Source organism: Vespa velutina, chromosome 15 (assembly GCF_912470025.1).
Source record: "Vespa velutina chromosome 15, iVesVel2.1, whole genome shotgun sequence".
NCBI classification, from domain to species: domain Eukaryota; kingdom Metazoa; phylum Arthropoda; class Insecta; order Hymenoptera; family Vespidae; genus Vespa; species Vespa velutina.
The window spans coordinates 4,365,954-4,381,286 of NC_062202.1; the positions used below are offsets into that span (position 1 = coordinate 4,365,954).

A 15,333-nucleotide genomic window follows, 5' to 3' on the forward strand; every position below is an offset into this window, starting at 1 on the left:
TATCTACATATGCGTATCCACGTTTATATCTACATACATACGTATTTACATTGCGTATTGTAAAGAAAAGAAAAGATAAATATACAGATTTAATAAATTACTTAATATAAAACATTCTAGCACGGTATGATACGTAATACTTTTTCATTGTTTTCTACTCATGTTCGTAACTATGACATCGGGCATCATTTCCTCATCGAAATGATCTATACAGACAATACGCACGTTTTTTTTAGAGTAGAAAAAAGAGATAGAACGAAGAAGGACGTAGGAATAGAAAGAGTGTGTAATAAAAAACAGAGAGAGAGAGAGAGAGAGAGAGAGAGTAAACAAGAAAGTAAAGAAAGTAAAAAAAGATATAGTAGTAGTAAAAATCGTTAAGAGAACAGAAAAGAGAGGAGATAGGTAGAAAAAAAAAAAAAAAGAAAGTAAAAGAAGCTAGGTAGGTTCTATGGGATATATCTACGCAAGAGGTGCAAGCGATCGCGAGAAAGCAGGAAGGTCGTGGAGTCGAGGTGCACAGCGGTCGAGACCCCATAGGAATGCAACGGCGGCTCGAATTAATAGATCGAGGGACCCGGGCGAATTTATCCGCTTCGTGGCGGCGAGTTTAAAAGCAGCGCGGGTCTCCTTTGCATCTCGATCTCCGCGGCACCGTCGAGTACGACGACCAGTCGAGGGGAGGACGTAGTAGGTACTGCGAACGGAGATACTCTCTCTCTCTCTCTTTATATGTATATATACACATATGCCGTATAAGTAAGGGAGAGAGAAAGAGTGAAAGAGAGACAGAAATAGAAAAGGGGAGAAAGAAAGAGAGAGAAAGAGGGAAAAAATTTTCAACCCCTTTTTACGACAACTATCTTTTTTTCTTTTGAAAATACCTAACTTTGCATATTGGCATCCTAAAATTCAGCTAATCGTCTAAATTAGATTGACTCGATCATTTGAACAACTTTCTCTTTCGTATATAAAAATAATTCCTACAATAATTTCTCCTGAACATTTAACAAATTTAACAAATTCTAAAATCGTAAATTTTTATAATAACGTGCGGAATAGATAGATATCGATAATAAATAAATTAAGCGAGTAAATATTAAGAATTGAAAGAACTAAGCAAACATTTATTCTCAAATTAAACAATGGCGTTCCGCTAGATATTTCTGTTATAGTTTGAGAAACCCTGCTTTATGCTAACGAATTAAAGGAAAGCGTGAAGTGGGGTTAGACTGAGGGATGATGATAATGATGAACGTTTGCGTAATGAAATTAAATTCGATTTTAATTAGATAAACTTAGGATCGAACGTTAAAATCGCAAAGCATTAATTTCTACCGTTACGTCCTCTCAAAGTATTTTCGCAATAATATGATCGAACGAAGTTAAACATCATTCAAATGTAATTAAGCTGATACCAAAGGTTTCTATGAACTCAGGGATTAAATAACGTCGCACCGTACGTGGATTAAAGTATATTTTCGAATTGGTTAAGTCAGCCTTTGCGACAAAATTTCCGCATTCCCTTGGTGACGACAGCTTGGGATTACTGAACGTTTGGATATTCATTAGAATCGGATTCTTCTAATGAAACGTAATTTACTTTCTACAAATCGTTAAAGTCAAAGTACGCGTTAGATACACGCTTACGAAGTGTCACCATTGGATTTCTAATGAAATTTCCAAAATATATATATATATATAAATGGTGTAATATTAAATGTCTCGCACGAAATTATTTCCCGAATTACAAATCGTATCATTGAAAAATGTTTCACATAAAACTTATCCTGTTTTAAGAAGATGGCGAAAGAGAGAGAGAGAGAGGAGAATGATCATAGAGACATGTTATGGTTCTTATGGTCATAGATCTTTTCTACGCGCTTCCGAGGTTTCGAGATGACCTTTGTATCTTCTTCCTCTTCTTTTTTTTTTTTTTTTATACGGAACTATATGTTTTCATTTAGGTAGACACGTAATCCATTCCCCAAGACTAATTCACTGACCATAAATACTTTGATCTTTCAAGGTAGTTCAAATTCCACCTATAAAAAATAAAACAATGGTCACCTGTTGTTATATATTCATCTATGGGAATATTTTTGACTGTCGCAAAACGGTTCTAAAAATAGGATAAGTTTTATTTGAAATATTTTTCGAAACGAGCTGTAATTCAGGAAATTATTGAATGCAAAATTTCCAATGGGATATTTTATATATATATATATACATATATATATTATATATTATATAATATTTATATGTATATTTCAGCTTAACATTTCTGTCACAGAGAAGTAACTAATTGACTAGACGGTATACGTATTGATCAATAGAACGATATAATATATACATATATATACATATTTATTTCAGCTCAACATTTCTGTTGCTAAAGAGTGACTAATCGGCTAGGCGATGTTTGTATTGATTGATAAATACATACACATATATATATATATATATATATATATATAATATTATATTATAATATATATTATATAATGTATATATTATATTTTAATGTATATATAATGTATACTTCAGCGGAATATTAATGTCACCAAGAAATGACTAATCGGTTAGATAATATTCGTATAGATCGATCAATCGAAAGATTCATTGTACCTATATACCTATACATAGAATAGAGAAGGGGAAAGAGCTCGCGGAAGCATGCTCGATTATTACCTCGGTGTGTCGGACCAGGGATCGATTGTACTTTCCTCTTGTAGTCGACTCGCGCGAAACGTTAACGGAGAAAGCACGACGTGGGAATACACGTCGCCGCGGATTACGCCCCCTCTTCGTTTTGCTGGCTAGCCAGCCCCAGCCAGCCAGCCAGCCAGCCAGCCAGCCAGCCAGCTCACTCAGTCCAGAGAGAAAGAGAAAAAGAGAAAGAGAGAGAAAGAAAAGAAGAGAGAGATAAAGATAGAATAGCTATCGTCGATGTGAGCGTGCTCCAACACGAGTAAAGTATTCACTTTAGCCCGGTTCGTGACCTCGTATCGGCGAGCATTACAGCCACTTTTTATCGGGGCGCCACGTCACGGAGGCTGCAATTACTAATTTAGAGGCGAGACCGAGTCGTGCCAAATCCCTCACCGAGAGCTCCGCTTAGCGAGCCGCCCTCCTTCTTCTCATATTATTTCAACGATCCACGGTACCAAGGCTTTCTCGGTTCCTTACTGTTCAACTTGACGCCCTCCTCTTCCTCCTCTTCCTCCATCTCCTCCTCCTCCTCCTCCTCCTCCTCCTCCTTCTTCTTCTTCTTCTTCTTCTTCTTCTTCTTTGAGTGGGAGAGAAAATTAGATGGACAGACGGACAGACAGATAGACGGGGAAAGAAAGAGAAAGAGAGAAAAAGAAGGAGGGAGAGAATCGAACAGAGAGAAAAAGAGGAAAATCAAAGGAGAGAGAAAGAGAGTGAGAGAGGAGGGAAAGAGGCAAGAAGGGAAGAAGAGTCGGTCGTCCTCCAGCACGCTTTTCTTCAAAAGAACACTCTTGGTAGCCTACGGAGAAGAAGAACCAAGATTCTCTGACCAAACGTGAGCACGTAATTGCACCTCTGTCCGCTATGACGCGAGACGCGAGATTTCGCATCGAGCGCATTCTTTCGCTCGAGTTTACTTCTACGTAAAGGCGACTAACGAGTGCCGTCTTCGAAAATAAATCTAAAAAGAGAAATAAAAAAGAAGTAAAATAATATGCTTTAAGGGATTAATAAAATATTTATACATATATATATATATATATATATATATATATATATATATATTTCTTATCAGTATTTTTCAAACATTTATCTATTCGATATTTTAAATGAATTTAATCAGGATTTATAATAAAATATATCAGTAAGAGTAATAAACGATGCAAATCTAAGAGTAATTAATGTATTCATATACGTATATGCATATTACAAAATTAATTTCTTATCATTGATTAATAAAACTACTCAAAACAGATAAATAGAAGTTTTAATAAAAAAATATATTAAATGAAGCAATCCTGAGAATTATTTATGACAATCATATTTATATACATTTATGTATATTAATGATTTATATTAGAAAATTAATTTCTTATCATAGATTAATAAAATTACTTAAGAAAAATAAATGGAAGGCATAGTAAAAAAAGAAAAAAAAAATGAGTACGCTTAATATTACATAAGTGACGCAACCCCGAGAGTTAATTATTTATTCCGATTGAGATAATCATATACATAAACATGTACTGATCATTTATATTACAAAAATTAATAACTTATCATTTATTAATAAAACTACTCAAGCAAATAAATGGATGTTCATAAAGAAAAAAAAAAAAAAAAAAAAAAGATAAATAAAAAACCGATCTTCTCGGGACTTGTCGCGCGTGTTAGCCCGTTAGAAAGGAAAAAATGAAAGAAAAAATGAAGGAAAAAAAAGGGAAAAGAAAAAAGAAATGAAAGGAACGTTCGAGTGGGAAATGTAAAACGTTTAATTTACCGATTAGATTCGTAGGATATCTTTCGTGTGGGGATCGTCTTCCCTTTCTCCTTGTGCTAAAGATCAAGAGAGAAAGAAAGAGAGAGAGAGGGAGGGAGGGAGAGAGAGAGAGAGAGAGAATCGACTCCAACCCTTCCCGCTTGTATCGTAGAACAATGAGAGGCCGCTATTAATATTAGCTCACTATCTCGGTGCTATCGCACGTTTCACACTCCCCACGCACTCGAATAACACGAGCCGCGTAGGGACATTTTCATTGCATATTAATGTACCTCATTACTGCCACTCCACACCGCATTACTCAATGCTAAGCCGCCGACCCGTCTAGTGTTTCAAACGGGATCGTAGCTGGAAATGTTATTGACCGCGAACGGAATTTCTTGTAAAATAAGATTAACAAACAACATTCGTCCTCCGTTCGTTCTTTCTTCTTTTTCTTTTTTACGAAACGATAAAACGAAAATTAGTGTTTATTTCTATGTCTTTCCCTCTCTCTCTCTCTCTCTCTCTCTCTCTCTGTCTGTCTTAAACGAAATCGAAAATCGCGCGATAGGACAAACAATTCTTTTCTTTCGTTCATTTATATCACTGTTGTTGTTTATCTTTGTATTTTCTTTCGTTCCTGAATACAATTTACTTAAGAAAAAAAAAAAAAAAAAAAAAAAAAAATAAAAAAAAAAAAATAAAAAAAAAACACATAAACAAAAACGAAAAAGAAGAAGAAAACGTAAAGAAGAAAAAAATAGATATAAAGCACTTGGAAAGGAAACATGGTACTTACTTAAGCAAGTTAACCATGGGGTAAATGATATTCGTAAATGTCATGAATGAGTTATGAAAAAAAAGATAAGAGCATGTCGATTAATCGTCCTCGCGACAAGGTCGAAGGTTAATCTCGCGTATCTTGGAGTCAAGCGTGTACTATAGGCAGAGAGGAGGGGTAGATGTTGGGTAGACCAAGAGTTAAGAGATATATTGTATTTTGCAAAAGGGAAAGAAACGCTATGAGGACGATTTCGAAGACAGCCTGAGAATTGTCGTTGTGATAGGAAAGAGAAAAAAAGAAAGAGAGAAAGAGAAAGATAGAGAAGGGAGATCGAATGGGGAAAAAAAGACTTTTCCTTTCGTGTTTCTCTTGCTCGAAACGTCGGAGAATATTAGCCGTCGAATCGTTGAAACATGTAAGAAATACTTAAATGTCGTGGAGCCGGCATACTCTTGCCGTAGGAAACCGTTGCCCGGGGTCGTGGTTTTATCAGAGCGATATGTCAGTCCGTGACAGCGTTGGTGTGTAGACATCGGTCAGAGTACGAGCAACATTTCTCACCTTTTAGAGTCTTAGTCCAGGTATAAGACAGGTCTCTTGGTGTCTCTCTTTCTCTCTCTCTCTCTCTCTCTCTCTCTCTCTCTCTCTCTTTATGTTGTCGAATCGGTCGATTAAATTAAACACCATTTTTCACGGCCTCGTTCCCGTTGTAACAACGTCACGCATCCGAGAGCGTCCTTCCATTTGCCTGTTTTCTTTATGGAAGATGCGCGAAAATAACATGGTATTCCGTCGATAAGACTTTCCACAAGACGAGTTTACGTTTAATATATCACGAACTAATCCAGAAGAGAAATTTTCTTAGGATTTATAAATAAATAATAATAATAATAATAATAAATCTTCGATGTATCTAAGTTTAACTTTCGTATTTCTTAATCGACATCAAATGAATATAGAATAATGGATAGTTCAAGGTAATTCGAATTTTTCCGATGACAAACCTTACGTACATATATATATATGTGTGTGTGTGTGTGTGTGTGTGTGTGTGTAAAATATAATGTACACGTTTATCATAACGTAAAATATAAGTACATACATCTTGTATGTAAGTTTAAAACATTCGAGGGATCGAATATGGAGAGATAATTGATTTAAAATAAATAAATAAAGAATAATAATAAAAAAACGAAGAAGAGTCTCTTTTAGGCGAATAGATCCTATTTACTTCCTTCCTCTTATCTAAACGAATTTCTCGCTTGTCCTATCCGTCAAGGAACAGTAGAAGAGGTACCCTCGAGCGGCTTTTCTTTCTTCGTTTGCTTACATTCGATATCGTCGTCGTACGGGAAAGGAGAATAAGGAAGAGAATAAGTAAGAAACGAGAGAGAGAGAGAGAGAGAAAGAGAGAGAATAAGTTAAAGATGGAGACAAGCGCATTACCATGGAATTTCTAGTACTGGAGGAAGGCAAGAAAAAAAAGATAAAGAAAAAATAAACGGGGGAAAAAAACATTAAAAAAAAAGAAAAAAAGAACGACGAAAAAGATCCGAGAGAAGTTCAGCTCTCGATTCTCAAAGTTAGAATTATCGTTAGTTCGACGTTAGGTACCACATACTAACGTCGCGTTTAATTCCTATCTATCCTCCCGGATTGCGCAGGGTTTTCAAGGCGCACCGCCGTAGCGCGTGCGCCTGCGCCTGCACCTCTTCTTATCTCAAGACGCGATACTCCGTTATCCAAAGCCGTCAACAGCCTCCGCTTTCCATATTTAACGTTTACCTACCTACAATCTTGTGGGAACGACGGATATAACCAACGAACGAACGAATAGTCCATTTAATGATCGTCGTAAATTTTCTGATTTTTGTTCGGAAAAAAAAGTTCGATCGATTTCGAACTACGACGAAGAATTTTTCCGATATACAAGACAATAATTTCGTTAGGATTTTTTTGGATAAATAAAAAAAAAAAAAAAAAAAAAAAGAAAAAAAAAGAAGAGAAAAAAAAGAAACGAACAAAGCTAGTGAGTTTTTTTTTTTTTTTTTTTTTAATGGCGAACACACGTTTCATCGGTCAAGATAGATCGTATAATATCGTGTTATTTCAGCGCGATTCCAACGAAAAAAATTTCTCCGGCGAAAGAGTCATGATTTTTAAATGACAAAAAGTCTGCGAAAGTATTTTTAAGTTTTATTAACAATACAATATTCTTGATTGCGAATGTTATGTATCAAATTGCGAAATAAATGATGATCTCTCGGCTAAAAGTTTCTTTTTCTTTTCTTTTTTTTTTTTTTTGTTTTTATAAGAGTTATAAACTCGTTTTTTATTTCTTCGGTCGATACAGTCATTAAAACTTCCTAGAAAAATTAAAGATAAAAGTTTAAAGAAAAAAAAATAATAACGATAGTCAACAAAAAATTGCATAGACTTTAAAGGAATACAAAAAAAAAAGTATAATAAAAAAAAATGTTTAACTTTTTAACATTCAATGAATCATTTCACGATCAAGTTTAACGAATAATTAAAAATTCGATATTTCATATTGCACAAGCCTATATATAATTGTATAATATTATACGATATTATACGATAAGAGAAGTCAAGCTATGAAAGATGTACAAAATGAAGTTCAATTAATATAAAATTAGGTAGTTAGAAAAAAAAAAAAATGTGAAATATTAAGACTGGACATAACGAAACTCCAAAAGCGATACGGTTAAAATTCAAGGGCACTACCAACACCACCACCACCACCACCACCACCATCATCGTCGTCGTCATCATCATCATCATCATTATCATCTCTTCCTCGAGATCACCTATACCAAGCACGTTCAAAGTTAAAGAACAACGGGCCACGTAAAGACGACACGGTGTGGGAGGGGTCGAGACGTCGAGTTCGCGCGCTGTGAACGACTCGTACGCAGAGGAACGTTCCAGCCTCCGTCAAAGCGTTCAACGAGGCGTTCTACTCTAACTCCAAGCAAAAGAACAAGAACAAGAGAAGCAGAAGAAGAAAAAGAAAAAGAAAAAGAAGAATAAAGAGAAAGAGAAAATGAAAAATGAGGATGGAAGGAGCTCGTTGAGGGCAGATTTCAATAAAGCCCCTCAACTTTTATTTATTTTTCGTATGGTAAGGTTGCTCCTTCAGGAAAGAGAACAGGGTTGAATGTCGGAGCTTGGTTCGAGGATAAGAGAAAGATAGAAGTCTACGGGACACGTACGGCGCGTTATGTATCGGACACCTTACCATTACGTGGATCGTTCTCGATGAAGGGGGCGAAGAAGCATTTACGCCCTCGCCTCGGTGCACGCGCGCGCACCGATACGATACATACTCGGTCTACTCTCTCCTCTACACTCGCATACAGTCCCTCGCAAAATTATTGCGAGCCTCGAGCGTCCCTTTCATCGTAGATCATAGACACGTCGACTACCACTACCGTCTTCATTACGCCATGACCCCTTCCTTCCTCCCTTCCTCCCTTCTTCCCTTCCTTCCATCTTCTCTTTCATCCTTTCAACTATACTTCGCGTATACTACGTTCCTCTAAGAGAATGTTATTATCAATGAATTTCATTTTCGAAAATTTCAACAGCCAACGTTTCATTTGCCTATTTTATTTTTACCTATGAAATTTAATAAATATGTAAATATGTATAAATCAAAACTGGACAGTTGTCAAAGAAAAGGAAAAAGAAAGGAACGAGAAAGAAAAAAAAAAAAGAAAAAAAAGAGAATAAATAAAAATACGAAGGAATAAGGTACACTTATGATAATGATATAAAGATTTGTTATTTGTATCCTATGTCAATGGGAATGTAAACATCTACTTCGTGACCGTGATACAAGAGAAAATCAAAGTTCGATTATTTGCTATTCTCTTAACGTCGTTTAACCGGACTAAATTTTGCCTCACGGCAAGATACATTTATAAAACTATTCATTTGCCTCGTGCTCGATAGCCTATAGAAAGTTACTTTCGTTGTCGCACGCAAGAAATTGATCTGTGTGTGTGTGTGTGTGTGTGTGTGTTTATCATATACGTCCATAGTTGGTCCAACGTTGAAAGAAAAATGAGAAATCCTTTTGAAATATCTTTCATTATTAATTTACGACATTAACCATGAATTTATTCGATGAATTTTTTTTTTCTTGCTAAACATAAGGAAAGAAACGTACGAGGCGTACTTGCGAGTTGCACTACGCATACACTTACACTAACATTAATACGCGCACATTTAATAATTATTACTGGATCACGGTTAAAATCTTCTCGCTATAATCGATCCATTGTGAGATATACCGCGAGGCATCGCCTTTAACGTGTAAATCTTACCGATCGGTATCTTAATGACTCCGTAGAGCCATGATATTTCAATATTTAATTTACCATCGTTCTTCTCCCGCAACGTAAAAAGTATTGACTAAGCAAGCTCATTTCTTACGTAACACTCACAATCACAAAAAGAGAGAGAGAGAGAGAGAGAGAGAGAGAGAGAGAGAGAGAGAGAGGGAGAGAGAGACTAAACTCAGTCACGCTTTTCTTTTTCGTATGCTTTCGTCGCTTCGGCAAATCATAAGATCCATCTTCGTTTTACCGCCAATAAAATATCATTTTTAATACTTCACGAACGAACAATTAACAAGGTCGATTTAAACGAAGAAAAAGAAATCCCTACATTTCACTATTATGTTGTTAGGTTTTTAACTATGTTATTTGACAAGGACAAAAAAAAAACTAACAAAGAAATGTCTAAGGAATACGGAAAACACTCGTGTAAAACTCGTTTCTCGTATCTTCTCTCTCCTCCTTTCCTTCATTCTCTTCCCTGAATCCTTCCTATCGATGAAAATTGGTTAAACTCCTTTCGCAAAGGGGGTTGCAGTGGGGGTTGAGAGAGTTTGGTCGGAGGTTGTAAGGTTGGAGGTGTCGGACGCCGTAGGGGGCCTCGAGCCTAGTCGGTGCTACATCATCCGCGAGGACAGCGTATCCACTTGTTAGCGAAGCGGCCACAGCCACTGCCTACAAATACGTTTCCACCGTGATAAATGGACTGCAACTCTCGAAATACGAAGGCATTCCGACTCCGGTCGTTGCTTGATTAATGAACTACGGGATTTCTACGGTAAGTCCGTGCGGCGCATACGCCGATCGACCTCGGCTTACCTCTGTTTACGTGTCTGTGTGAAACAAGCACTGACGCACTGGCCGCGGCCGCGGCCGCGCGCACTTTCATCCTCCATTCGAAATGGATAAGCGTCTAATTCTCCCTCTTTTCCAATATCCACCACTATCATCAGAAATTTGTCATCTTTTGCTCATTTTATTATTCGCACTCACTTCCGTTCAGTTCTACGCTGACGTCATGAACATTTTTATGTTCATTAAAAAAGACCATGAGATAATTGTTTACCATGTCTCCAAGGTCTCCCTTTCGACGTTATGAGATTTTATTTTGTTCTCTTTTCTTTTTCGTTCGTTCGTTCGTTCGTTCGTTCGTTCGTTCGTTCGAAAGGGGTATAGAGCATGGAAAACATTTGACGGGAGAAACGCAAGTTCGAAAAGATCGAGCTCCTTCTCTCCTATATAGTCGAGACGTACGCAACGATAAATCAATAGTCGGATGCTGTGGCTCCGCGGTATCCTTCTTCTCGCTGCTGCTGCCCATAATAAATTCATGAATTGTAAAAGCGATGCTCTCGCTCTCGCGGGACGAACCGTGGCGTATTGGATTTATTGGTCGACCTGACCTCGCTAAGACGACCAGCTAAGACTCCTTCGGTGGGTGGAAAGAGAGAGGGAGGAAGAGGAAAAAAAAGAAAGAGAGAGAGAGAGAGAGAGAAGGTGCCGAGGCCCTGGGCACTAGTGATGTATGAACGAGTTAACGGCTCGCTATCGATCAACCGTGTTACCAAATAATTTTCAATTATCCTCTATAAATCGACTTACGACTATGTAAGTACTTATCGATATTCCCTCGAATATCAGATCGCTGCTTATCGATTTTATCGAAAGGGAGAAACAAAGAAAAAATTCAACTACGAAGTTCAGCGTTGTTTAATTATTAGACAGGTAAGTATATATATATATATATATATATATATATATATATATATATATATGTATATATAGGTTTCGACATATAGGTTTAACATTTGCGACGAGTTGACCTACAGAGAAGACAGTCCTCGACATATAAGTACCTACACCTATCTGTGTTCGAAAAGAAATCGATAAGAGACGAATAAACAGAGAGCGGTTAAAGATTACGAGTAACGAAATACGATAATATGCGGAATGATCGGCGCTATATATATATATATGTGTGTGTGTGTGTATATATATATACGTATATTTGTATATACCGAGAAAATGGTGATATCGCGAGTATATATCTTCGTATCTCCATATTTCCTCACGGAGACGTAAGCGCGTGCTCGTCGTTTACAGAAGTATCGTTCGCGATTATGCGCACGCCATTTATCGAAAGCCATATACCAACATGCTCGAGGAGGTCGAGAAAAAGATAGAAAGAGAGAGAGAGAGAGAGAGAGAGATAAAAAGAAAGAGAGAGAGAGAATGAGAGTGAGAGTGTGAGAGTGTAAAAGAAAAGAGAGAGAGAAAGAATGAGAGTAAGAGTGTGAGAATGTAAAAGAGAAGAAAGAGAGAGAGAGAAATTACATGTACGGCCAGTTAGAAGTGGTTTAGCGATAATTTAAACGCCCTAAATCAGAAATGCATTTACGAGATCGGCGTGAAATTTATAAATTAGCCAACTGGCAGATTTGTGGCTGGTATTTATACATTTGCACCGCCATGGGGCCTGTCGGCCCAACTCCATCGGTGTCCTGCTGGCAATGGAAGAAAATCTCACGTGAGCGCCACGCGGCCTGTTTCTTCCACCGAGACTGATTTACACGTTGGAACCAGAAGATAGGAGACGCCTACACCCCCTGGCGTGGACGACTGACTGACTCTTCTGCCGCAATGGATAATATTCATAAAGGAAAATTACGTTTTCTCTTCGTTTCGTTCTTAATATCTTAACGGGATATCTTTTATCTTTTTGTTTTTTTCCTCTTTTTTTTTCTTTCTTTTGGGTCCTTTTCTCTTTTTTTTTTCTTTTCTTTTTTTTTTTTGTCATTTCTGGCTATTCCATCGATCGACTACCAGATTCTAATCTCCAAAGAGGAAACAACAGAAACGAGATGTAAGATGAAGATAGCCGATTATAATTTCGTTCGAACAAAAAAAAAGAAAAAAAAAAAAAGAAAGAAAAAAAAAAGAAAGAAAAAAAAGAAAAAACTGAAAGCTATAACGTATGTACGTCAACGTTAAATGTTCTCCTGTGATTTCTTCTATCGTCTCTTTTTTGAGTCCAACTATTATTAGGTATCAAAGGGATGTAACAGGAGCGAGGGATGATAATTAATTATCTCGATAATTATCTCGCTTCTGTCTCTTCTATTACGTCTCTCCCCCATTCCACCCCATCTTTATTTCTCCCTTATCAAGCGATGCCGCATTAACATCGAACTTCATTTCGTACAGCCGTAAAATTCTATATTACGAACGATAAAAGTTAAATTTTGCAACGCTGACAATAAAGTCCAAGAATGACCATAGGGAGTGTTCAACTAGACACAGCTATTTGCTAGATAAATATTCCACTTCATATTTTCCAACTGGTGCTATGCTAAAGAAAAACGTATTCTCTCTCTCTCTCTCTCTCTCTCTCTCTCTCTCTCGCTCTCTCTCTCTCCCTCTCTCTCATTCTCTATTTCTTTCTTTTTTCTCACCCGAGTGGGGGACATTACCAATTACTTTACAACACGCCATTCCGCCAATAATACCCATTCTAAATCACGTTGTATTATCAAAGAATCATTAATTAACCGATGACAGTCGAGTAAATAAATGTACTGAGTTATTGTTAAGACCAAGAGAGAATTTTTACTTGAGCCGGAATAGAACGACATTGCGGAGAAAAGGCGTACTAAGAGAGGAAGAAGGATGGAAGGGCGGGAGATAGAATGGAAGAAGATTTTAATTGCCGTCGTTGTAAAATTCAGTACTATAAACTATTCGAGAAGTAATATTATAAAGAAGAAATATTATCAAATAAATATTATAAAGAAGAAGAAGAAAAGGAGGAAGAAAAAGATGAAGAAATAGAAGAAGAAATAAAAGTAGACGACGTAATATATATTCAAACGAGAATCCTCAAGAATGACGACGATTGATATCATCTCGATCTCACTATTATCCTATTCCATTTTATTTCTTTCACTTTTAAACTCGAAAATGTATCGACGATATAATCGATATAGATTCGAGGGGTAAGAGATAAGTGGCGCTAAGATTATTCTCCCATTGATTTGAGAATAATGCCAGAGGGTTTATGCGTCGAGTAAACGCATATATTTCTATCAATAAGAAAATGAATAAGATAGCAAAGCGTTAATTAATAGAGTTGGTCGTTGTTGAGTCGAACGTTAAGGTTCGAAAGGTCCTCGCTTATCGCGATGATACTCGCACGCGTGTAAATAAGTACACGCCTTTACAGAGTACACAGGTAGGTAGATATCTACCTGCCTAGTTAGGTACACGCGTATCTTCGCACAAACGCAACGCGGCAAAGGCATTACGCTTAAGAACGATGTTGCGAGCGTTCATTATGAGCCAGGGTACTCGGCATGGGGTCCCAACCAAGCCGACACCCATCTTTGTGACGCTGTATTTAATTTCTCTTTAGGCCGAGTCTTAAGAAACTAATGGGACACGCGCTACGGTTACCGGAAGTGGACGTTGCGAATTTATTAATCGGACTCCCCCTCCGCTCTTCTCTCCTCTCTTTTACTCACAACCCTTCTTCTTTCTTCTCGTCGGCGTCGTTAGAAGAAAAAGCCCCCAGGGAACACGATCCTCGTGACTTGGAGCCGCGAGCTAGCCTAGCTAGCTAGCTAGCTAGCTAACCAAGCTAGTCTGCGAACTTCTTCTTCTTTCTCTTCTTCCTTTTCAAGTTCTTTCCGTTGAGAAGAGACGCCGAATGACGACGCTATATACTCGCTACATTTATTCCCGATGATAAACACGCACAGATAGTGTATGCGCGTGCACGTGCGCCCTAGAGGAAAAGAGAGAGAGAGAAAGAGAGAGAAAGAGAGAGATTCCCAAAAAAATATCCTCTAACGAAGAATGTACAAAGGTTACGTCGTACTTACTTTTCTCATCTCGTCTAACCTCTAACTTGTAATAAATTCTACAAATTCACGGTTATACTTTTTCATAATAGAACAACATCCCATTACCTTAGCCATTCCGTAGAACGCTCGTGCTTGCAATTTTCTAAACGTCTCGAGTTCGATGATAGAGATCGAACCGTTATTGAGAACCTCCATCTTCCTTCTTCGAACGACGTTGAGCGTTGCGAATCGTAAAGCGAGAGCTATCGCACATAGAGAGGCAAAGGTTTACGCCTCGTTCCGTCTGTCCCGAGCCGAGAGAGTTGGTGCCGATCTTGGCACGATTCCCATGCCGTCTTCGGACCGTTATACGAGCGAAACCAGGCTCGTAGGATAAATTAGATTGATATTGAGTCAAACTCGAGCGCGAGATATGAAGAAAGAGAGAGAGAGACAGGCAGAGAGAAAGAAAGAAAAAGAGAGAGAAAGAGAGAGAGAGAGAGAGAGAGAGAGAGAAGGAAAAAGAGATACGATAGTTGTACTATCATCGAACGTGTTCGTCGTGTTAGATGATTGGCACCCTTGGATCCGCACCTGCCGTCCCCCCTCCCCTCTATGGAATTCATATTCGATTGGATTCCATCATTTTCTCACGATATATATGTACATCTACATACTCGCCAATGAGCCAACCACTTCTCGCGGCATCTAACAGTTTATATGTCTATAACTTTAACAGTCCCATCCCTCTTCTTTCTCTCTTTCTCTCTCTCTCTGTATATACATATATATATATATAAACTCGAATGAAGCAGTACGCACGTCGCAATTTATAAAGATTAATCTCGAGATTAATTGCGAGTTCGGTCAATTACA

General features: G+C 37.6%; 1 long non-coding RNA gene across 1 annotated transcript in view; it reads right to left on the bottom strand.

Annotated features, from left to right (window-relative positions):
• The window catches only part of LOC124954305, a 52,246-nt gene that overhangs the window by 25,526 nt on the left and 11,387 nt on the right, over positions 1-15,333 (bottom strand). The window lies entirely within an intron of this gene.